Below are 9884 nucleotides of genomic sequence, written 5' to 3' on the forward strand. Positions count from 1 at the left end.
GGCTTCCTGGATGCTTTCGTTCTGAGGAAATCCAACCTTCATGCCCTCAAGACGTCCTAATGCAAACCCACGGAGAGCTCCACGTGCCTAGGAACTGGGGCTCTGGCCAACAGCCAGCACTAACTTGCCAGCCACATGAGGGCGTCCCCTCAGAAGTAGAGCCCCCCTACTAGCCAAGCTGCAGATGACTTGGCTGCTGCCAACATCTGTCTGCAACCTCATGAAAGGCCTGAGCCAGGACCACCCTGCCTAGCTGATACTGAATTCCCATCCCACAGAAACCATGAGAGATCATAGATGATTCTTATTGTTTAAAGCCACTAAGTTTTGGGGCGATCTGTTATACAGCCTTAGATAACTGAAACCTCCAGCAGGTACAAAGACCCTAGGCAGTAGTATGCTTGTGGTATTCAGAGATCCATGGAGCAGGGCTAGGGGCCAGCGTGAATGGAGCCCAGTGAGAGTGTAGAATGGAAGGGGCCACAGAGAGGATAAGGGAGTGACTCAAACTGCAGAGGGTCTGAGCTGATCAGAGGAGCATGGTCAGATAGATAGACAGATAGATATTATATATCTATATATAATACACATAGATACCATTTATTTATTTGAGACAGAGTCTCACTCTGTTGCCCAGGCTAAAGTGTGGTGGTGCAATTAAGGCTCACTGTAGCCTCAACCTCCCAGTTTCAAGCAATTCTCCTGCCTCATCCCCCAGAACAGCTGAGACTACAGGTGTGTGCCACCACACTCAGCTAATTTTTATTTTACTTTTTGTAGAAATGTATGTTGCCCAGGCTGTTCTTGAACTCCTGGTCTCAAGTGATCTTCCCGCCTTGGTCTCCCAAAGTGCCAGGATTACAGGCATCAAGGCATGAGCTACTTACTGCACCAGGCTCTCGCTCTCTCTCTCTATATATATATATATAAATAATATATATAAATAATATATAAATAATATATATATAAATAATATATATAAATAATATATATATAAATAATATATATAAATAAATAATATATATTATATATATAAATTATATATATATAAATAATATATATAAATAAATAATATATATTATATATATAAATTATATATATATAAATAATATATATATTTTATGTGTGTGTGTGTGTGTGTGTGTATTTAGAGACAGGGTCTTGCTCTGTTGCCCAGACTGGAATGCAGTAGTGCAATCACAGCTCACTATAACCTCGAACTCCTGGGCTCAGGTGATCCTCCCACCACAGCCTACAGGTGTGCACCAGCTAATATTTTTTTTTTAATTGTAGAGACTGGGTCTTGCTATGTTGTCCTGGCTAGAGTACAGTAACTATTCACAGGCACGATTATGGGGCACTGCAGTCTTGAACTGCTGGGCTCAAGCGATCCTCCCTCCTCACCATCCCAAAGCACTGGGATTACAGGTGTGAGCCGCCATGCCTGGCTATCCCATTTATGGTTTGACGGGATCCCTCCCTGGCAGCGCTGGGAATAGGCAGCAGCAGGGTGAGGATGGAAGCAGGAAGAGCAATCAGTTTGCTTCCATGGTGTCCCAAGCAAGAGCTGATGGTGGTCTGCACCAGGATGGCAGAAACAGGCAGTGAGGTGGGGTATGAGAGAGTCAAGAACGACTCCAAAGTGTTTGGCCTGAACACCTGTAACAGTGGAGTTGCCGCTTACTGAAGGAAACGGTTAATTGGAAAAAACCAAAAGTTTGTTTTGTGACTTGACTAAACGGGAGGAGAACAAAGATGATACAGAAGGAGAAGTCAGGGGCAGCATCTAAATTCCTGAAGGAGAAAGGGGTCTGCTTCTGGCCTTGGCAGAGGTAGCTTTTCCTCACAACTGTGTTCTTGATCCTTTGGAACATGGGACAACCATTGGGGTCCCTGAGGCTGCTATAGTCACATGCCTTCTTCCACTAGAGATACTTTCTTTACCTTCCGGTCTCTTCATTTTGGTGCCTCACGTAACACAAGCCAGGACTGCCCTGGAAATGAGAAAACTGAAGGGTCAATGCCTCATCACAGGTGACAGCCATGATTAAGAACACAGGGCTGTCATATCTTCCATTTCATCAAGAGGGACTAGAAATTCAGATTTTTATGCAAAATCTTCTAGTCTTTAAATACTGTCATACAATTCATTTTTTTTTTTTTTTTTGAGACAGGGTCTCTCTCTGTTTCCCAGGCTGGAGTAGAGTGGCATAATCATGGCTCGCTGCAGCCTCAACTGCCCCAGCTCAAGTGATTCTTCCACTTCGGCCTCTCAAGTAGCTGGGACCACAGGTGTGCATCATCACACCCGGCTACTTTTTTTTATTATTATTTGTAGAGACCAAGTCTTGCCATGTTGCCCAGGCTAGTCTTGAACTCCTGGGCTCAGCCCCCAAAAGTGCCGGGATTACAGGTGTGAGTCACCAACTCAATTTTGTTTAAAAAAATTATATAGGCCACAAAACACAACAGTGGCCTGGAGGTGGCCTGAGGGCTGCCACTGTGCAATCACGCCTTTAGATCATAAGCTTGTGGTCCTTTCTTACTCACTCTCCCTTCCTGTGAAGTGGTGTTGAATATCTCACACATCTGCTGGGAGGCAGAAGAATTAGACTGTGTGAGGGATAAGGCTGATCAACCCCAGGATCTACCAAAGCAGAGTGGCGTTACTGCTGTGGGTTACTAAAGCCATCAAGCCTGTGGTGCAATATCCCTTAATGAATCTTTGTTGACACCGCCAACAGTGCAAGTCTGTACACTAGAGTGCAATTAGTTACTCACATTACTCAGTTATTTAGCTGAAACTCACTTATCTATTTCCCACAGTACCTAACAGTGCCTGACTCAGATAATCTGAAAGTAGTTGCTGTAGGTGACGTTAGTCATTTATTCACTCATTAACTCCACTAGGATTTTTTTCCTTTGGTACCAATTATGTGCCTATTATTGCCCAGGGCCACTATGGAAAATACCCAGCCTCAATCGCACCCGGGTGACCATCCAGGTGTGAAGAACACACGGACCCCTGAGCGCTCAGTGGAAAGAGGTCTGTCACTGCCAAGGAAGCAAATCCAGCTGTCCAGGTTTGCCTGGAACTGAGGAGTCTCTCAGAATGTGGGACTTCAAGTGCTAGAACCAGCACAGTCTGAAGTAAAGCAGGATTGCTGGTCACCCTGAGTAGAATAACTAATAGTCACAAACAGGCTCAAAACCAGACAGCGCAGTCACCCCTTTCCCACTGTCCTGGCTGTGTGATCTTAGACAAGTTACTTAACCTGTCCGAGCCTTTGTTTTCTTAGTCATAAAATGAGAATCTATCTTGTGAAGTGGTTTGAAGGACTAAATGAGAAAATACTCACTGTAAACACTCAATAAATGGCAGCCACCGTTATCGGCATGATTCCTGGTAAAGGGGGAAAACTGTGGTTCTCCGACATTCCCAACACATTGTGTTTGCCCTTTTGTGGCGGGATCCTTAAGACCCAGCAGCTGCTCTCATGGTAATAACTCTATGGCCTACTCCTCTTGAGGAGGACAACTCTGATCTGTTTTCTGAGGCTGGACACAACATGAAGCAGGTCTTAGAACATTTTAACCAATTAAAGAGCTGAAAGGAGAAGTCAGACACAATGGCAAGCAGCTATCTGGGTGATGACAAAATCCACACACAAGATATCCCATCTTCATAGCAGGGATGTCTGGAGGGGCTGCAGAGTCCCCCCTTCTGCCCTCTATATTCCAAATGGGTTATAGGCAGCACATACAAGACAACAGGCAACATTTTGACCCCCCTAAATTAAAAACCAAGGACATAACAATCCATTGAGAACAGTCAGAGTGCCCCACCCTGGCAGCTGCTGTATCCTCATCCCATACTCCTGAGTTACTGTGGTTCTCTGCTTCTCACCGCCCTCTGGCACCACACCTGGCTGTGGTCCTACCCTCATCATGTGCCACCCCATCCTTAACAACTATAACCTTTCTTGACGTTTTCTTTTTCTTTGAGACAGTCTCACCCTGTCACACAGGCTAGAGTGCAGTGGTGCAATCTTGGTACACTGAAACCTCTGCTTCCTGGGCTCAAGCAATCCTCTCACTTCAGTCTCCTAAGTAGCTGGGACCACAAGTGTGCATCACCACACCCAGCTAATTTTTTTGTATTTTTTGGAGAGACAGGGTTCCACTATGTTCCCCAGGTTGGTCTCGAACTCCTGGGCTCAAGCAATTCACCCACCTTGACCTCCCAAAGTGCTAAGAAAACAGATGTGAGCCACCACACCCAGGCTCTTGAGTGACTTTTAAAAAATAAATATAATACAGCTGTTTTATATTATCTTATTATATTTTATCTTAATATTTTTTAAATATTTGAAATTTTAAAAGGTTTATTTTAAAAATAAATATAATGCAGCCGTATCATAGCAAATATGCAAAAACAAGATTGTAAAAATTACCTTTAAAATTCTTCCAACTAGGAATAAACATCAAAAGAACTTGATATCTACCCTTCTAGAAGCATATCAATCAATAGATAGATGCATAGATACAGACATACATACATATTTACATGTATACACACATACATACTGTGATGGTTAATATAGAGTGTCAACTTGATTGGATTGAAGGATGCAAAGTTTTGTTCCTGGGTGTTTGTGAGGGTGTTGCCAAAGGAGATTAACATTTGAGTTAGGGGGCTGGGAGACGCAGACACATCCTCAATCTAGGTGGGTACCATCTAATCAGCTGCCAGCATGGCCAGAGTAAAAGCAGGCAGAGGAACATGGAAAGGCTAGACTGGTTTAGTCTTCTGGCCTCCATCTTTCTCCCATGCTGGATGCTTCCTGTCCTTGAACACCGGACTCCAGGTTATTCAGCTTTAGGATTCAGACAGGCTTCCTTGCTACTTGCCTTGCAGATGGCCTATTGTGGGACCTCACCTTGTGACTGTGTGAGTCAATACTCCTTAATACACTCCCCTTCATCTATTCATCTATCCTATTAGTTTTGTCCCTCTAGAGAACCCTAATACACACACACACATATACTTACATACATACATACACGCTATGGTATCCATTCCTCCCTTCGTCCTTACTAACAAAACCTCAGTTGTACCCAAATAAAAATTCTAATTTTCCAAGTTTCCCTCATAGCTAGGGATGGCCAAGAGATGTGATCTGACCCTAGAGTCGTAAGCATTCATTTGCTGAAGATTTCTCAGAAAGGTTTTCTTTTCCTAAGTGCTTCCCCTTCCTTCTTGTTTTTTCCTTTTTGTTTCCCCAACGGGAATATTTAAACAGTGTATACTTTTTGGAAACGCCGAGGCCGGATACAACTATGACAAACATCCTGAACCTGAAACTTTGCACACATCCATGATGATTTAATAGAATAACTTCCTAGAAATGGAAATTGCTGGGACAAAAGACATGCATCATTTTTTCATATTTTTGATTGCAAAATACTGTCAGGAGTTGAGTAGCAATTGAGATTCCCATCAGGAGAACATGAGCCCTTCCCTCACCCTTGCACATGCCCCTGCTAAATTTTTGCTAGTTTAATAGAGAGAAATTGTATCACAGAGACTTACATTTCTGGTAGTGTGGCAGACTAGGAAACATAGAAAGCTTTCTGCTCTAAAAATACCTAGAAGTGGTGGAGAAAAGATAATGAACAGGCTTTCAAACTCACTAACTGAGCTTTGCTAAAGCAAGGGAAATCCTGCAGCCAAAAGGAAAGCAAAGAAAACTGAAACCAAAGAAGTAGGAGATCGTGGGGGCAGCTGCACTGGATGCAGGGGAGGTGGAAGGGGAGAGCTGCCAATCTTGATACCCAAGAAGCTTTGGATGTAATGGCCACCAGCAGGGACAGGAGCTGAGGCCTGGGCCTAGGGCACGAATGCGTCAGAGCTGTGAATCCTGCATAGAGCCAAGACCTTCCGAGGCTTCCACTCTAGAGAAAAAGGTGACAGAAAAAACAATCTGCTCACTTGCAAAGAGAGATAATGAAATAGCTTATCTAGCTTGTCCAGGGCTCTAGATAGAAAACATATCTCCCCTGATCATTCATGAGGGCTCTGCCTTCATCTAGGCCTGAGATTCAAATGTATATTATCTACAGGATCCATTAAGCTCCCACCTCACCCCAGGTGGCAAGGAGACAGGGGAGGCACTTTATAGCTATTTTTAAAAAGAGTTTAAGAGCTTTTATTTTTATTTATTTATTTATTTATTTATTTATTTATTTAGAGATGGAGTCTCACTCTGATGCCCAGGCTGGAGTGCAGTGGTGCGATCTTGGCTCACTGCAACCTCCCCTTCCCGGGTTCAAGTGATTCTCCTGCCTCAGCCTCCTGAGTGGCTGGGATTACAGGCACCTGCCACCAGACCCAGCTAATTTTCCTATTTTTAGTGGAGATGAGGTTTCACCATGTTGTCCAGGCTGGTCTCAAACTCCTGACCTGAAGTGACCCACCCACCTCAGCCTCCTAGAGTGCTGGGATTATGGGCGTGAGCCACCACATCTGGCTGGGTTTAGGAGCTTTTAATGCTTAGACTGGAAAAATCACAGGCTGGGTTTGTCATAAAGTCATTGGTCCATCTCTGACAGGGAAAGAATTCGCCCCTCACTTTGGCCACAGGTGGGAGCCCAGACTCCTCCCTAGCAGGGTCTCCTGAATGGAGAGGGGCTTCCCTCATAGCACAGTGCGGTGACTCCCCAACCCTGAGGTAAGAAAGCAAGAAAGCAAAGCCACGAGCCAGGCCTGTGCAAGACAATTTTTTTTTTTTTTGAGAGTCTCGCTCTGTTGCCAGGCTGGAGTGCAGTGGTGCGATCTCAGCTCACTGCAACCTCTGCCTCCCAGGTTCAAGCAATTTCCCTGCCTCAGCCTACCAAGTAGCTGGGACTACAGGCACATGCCACCACACCTGGCTAATTTTTTGTGCGTGTATTTTAGTGGAGACGGGGTTTCACCATATTGGCCAGGATGGTCTCCATCTCCTGACCTCATGATCCACCTGCCTCGGCCTCCCAAAGTGCTGGGATTACAGGCATGAGCCACCGCGCCCGGCCAAGGCACTTTCAGGTGTTGTCTCCGTTGCCTTCACATGAACCCCAGCAGGGAGGCAGCCCCCGTTTACAGAGGAGCAGCCTGAAGCCCAGGCTCCATCAATCTGACCATCATAAAGCTCACAAGTCGCAAAGCTGGGATGAAAATCCAGGTCTTCTGACTTTCACACTGCCACACTGAATTCTTTGAGCCAGCCTCAGCCTCTCATGAGAAGATCACTCTGAATTTCTTGTCCCATGCTTTGTCCTGGCCCCTATGAGGAAAGGGGTCAGCTGAAGGCAGCTGTTCTATAAGCATGGGTAAGGATCCTGACAAGGTATTTCCTCTGAAAAAGCAAATGCGACCTTAGCAGCCAGTCTAGGGAGCTCCCCATTGAATAGAGACTTCCAAGGAAACGACGAGGTAGAAGCATCTAAAGTGCAACCGTGCACCTTCTGCTGATTCCCTCCCACAGAAAGGGCAATGCTCAGGGAAGCTGAGGAAAGCAGGACTCGGCAGGGCAAACAGGAGTGGGGTCAAAACTGCCACAGCAGGTAGGAAGGCAGTTTAACAGATCGAAGGCTATGTTTCCCGGCAACCAGGGAGCCCAGGAGGACCTTTGGCTTCAGTCCAGGGTGTGTTGTTATCTGCTTGCCCAAGAGTGACTTGGAGGCCTTGAATGTGTCCCATGCCAGGCCCCAGGGACACTCATTTCCATAGCCACGGCAGCAGCCCCAACTCACTTGGTCAACTCGCTTGGTCACTGCCTATTAGCCCTGCTGGCCTGTGGGTTACAGGGAGAGAGATGCAGGAGCCCCTCCACCTGGACCTCTGGCATCAGGGCTGCCAGAGCCATTCACGCCCACTACTGCACCAGCCAGGCCACTCCCACCCCCAGCCGAACCCCCAGCCGCCGCACCTGCCGGCAGAGGGGGGCACTAAGATCCCAAGAAGCTGTTGTTGCTGCTTGGCAGGAAGCTCAGCAGGAGTGAGGTTGTGTTCTCTGGGAGCCAGGAATAGCAGAGAACACAGATTGTGGACAAAGCAGTGACAGGAGAAGAGGAGAACCACAGAGGTTCTGGAAAAGCCCCAGAATCGGGCACCACTCACCTCTGACTGAGCACGCCAGTCCCAGCACCCCAGTCCCAGCTAAGAGGGTGCTCTTCGGGAGGGGTTAGCACAGGCCCTCCAATGCCCAGCCAGTCCCAGACCATGTTCGCTTCCTCAAAGGGCACTCATATCTGGGCCATGCTAAAACGTCGTGGGTTTGTGCCCAGGAAGAGCACTTCCTTGGGGCCCTGGCAGCAGCGAGTCACAAAGTTGCGATGCGGCTCTTATACAATACTCCACGGGATTGTGAATGATGCCTGCAGACTGCAAGAACTGCAGTTGGCTCAGCTCAGCATTGAGCCAAAGCTCCTCCTCCAGGAAGCCCTCAGCCAAGCCTTGAGGGCAGGGCAGGGGCTCTCTCCGGGCACCTGCTGGCTCATGGAGGGTCCCTAGTGAAAAATTCTGGGGCATGGCCATGCTTTTGTCACCTGGTCCAGCACTTCCTACTTTTTTGGAGTGGGGGCAATACATTCCCCATACCATTAGTGCACAATTCAGCAATTTTTAGTGTATTCCTGTGATTGTACAACTATTACCTTTATCTAGTTGCAGAAAATTTTCATCATCCCCCAGAGAAACCCCATACCCATTAGCAGTCCCTCCCCTTCCCTCTTCCCCCAGCCCTGGCAGCCACTGATCCACCTTCTGTCTCTGTGGATTTGACTGTCTATTCTGCACATCTTGTATAAATGCAGTCACGCAAAATGTGGCCTTTGTGTCTGGCTTATCGGGCTCAGTGTAACATTTTCCAGGCTCATCCATGAGCCTGTGAGCAGTACTCTTTCCTTTCTTATGGCTTTCTTGGAGCATGTAGCAGTACTTCTTTCCTTTCTTATGGCTGAACAGCATCCCACTGTACGGATAGCACACCTTTTGTTCATCCATTCATCACTGATGGACAATTGGTTTGTTTCTACTTTTGGCTTTTTTTTTTTTTTTTACTGAGATGGAGTCTCGCTCTGTTGCCTGGGCTGGAGTGCAGTGGCACGATCTTGGCCCTCTGCAACCTCCGCCACCTGGATTCAAGCAATTCTCCTGCCTCAGCCTCCCAAGTAGCTGGGATTATAGGCACACGCCACCATGCCCTGCTAATTTTTTTTGTATTTTTAGTAGAGATGGGGTTTCACCCTGTTGGCCAGGCTGGTCTCAAGCTCCTGGCCTCATGATTCACCTGCCTCGGTGTCCCAAAGTGAGCCACTGTGCGTGAGCCACTGTGCCTGGCCCCGCAGTGCGCCATGATGAATAACGCTGCTGTGCATATTTGTGTACAGGTTTCTGTGTGCAAATATTTTCTCCCATTCAGTGTTTTGTCTTTCACTTTCTTATAATAGTGTCCTTTGAAACATGAAAGTTTTTAATTTCGATGATGCCCAGCTTATTTTTTCTTTCATCACTTGTGCTTTTGGTGTCACATCCAAGAAACCATCGCTTACTCCAAGGTCTCAACATTTACCCCTACATTTTCTTCCAATAGTCTTGTAGTTTTTAGCTCTTCCAAAATGTCTTTTGATTCCTTTTGAGTTAGTTTTTATAGATGATGTGAAGTAGGATCCGTCTTCATTCTTTCACAGGTGACATCCAGTTGTCCTGGCACCCTTTGTTGAAAAGACAAGACAATTTCCCTATTGACTTGTCTTGGCACTTGATACTTATACTCAACGTGACTGCCAGAGGATGCAAAAGAAAGCCAAAAGCCAAAGGAAATTTAGGATTCATTAATAAC

At 46.3% G+C, this 9884-nt stretch overlaps 1 pseudogene; it reads right to left on the minus strand.

The window, feature by feature from the left end:
- Window positions 1-7191: 7191 nt before the first annotated feature.
- LOC129488211 (single-strand selective monofunctional uracil DNA glycosylase-like) lies at window positions 7192-8572 on the minus strand (annotated as a pseudogene).
- Window positions 8573-9884: the final 1312 nt, after the last annotated feature.

The sequence above is a fragment of the Symphalangus syndactylus genome, chromosome 1 (assembly GCF_028878055.3).
Source record: "Symphalangus syndactylus isolate Jambi chromosome 1, NHGRI_mSymSyn1-v2.1_pri, whole genome shotgun sequence".
Classification (NCBI taxonomy): Eukaryota; Metazoa; Chordata; class Mammalia; order Primates; family Hylobatidae; genus Symphalangus; species Symphalangus syndactylus.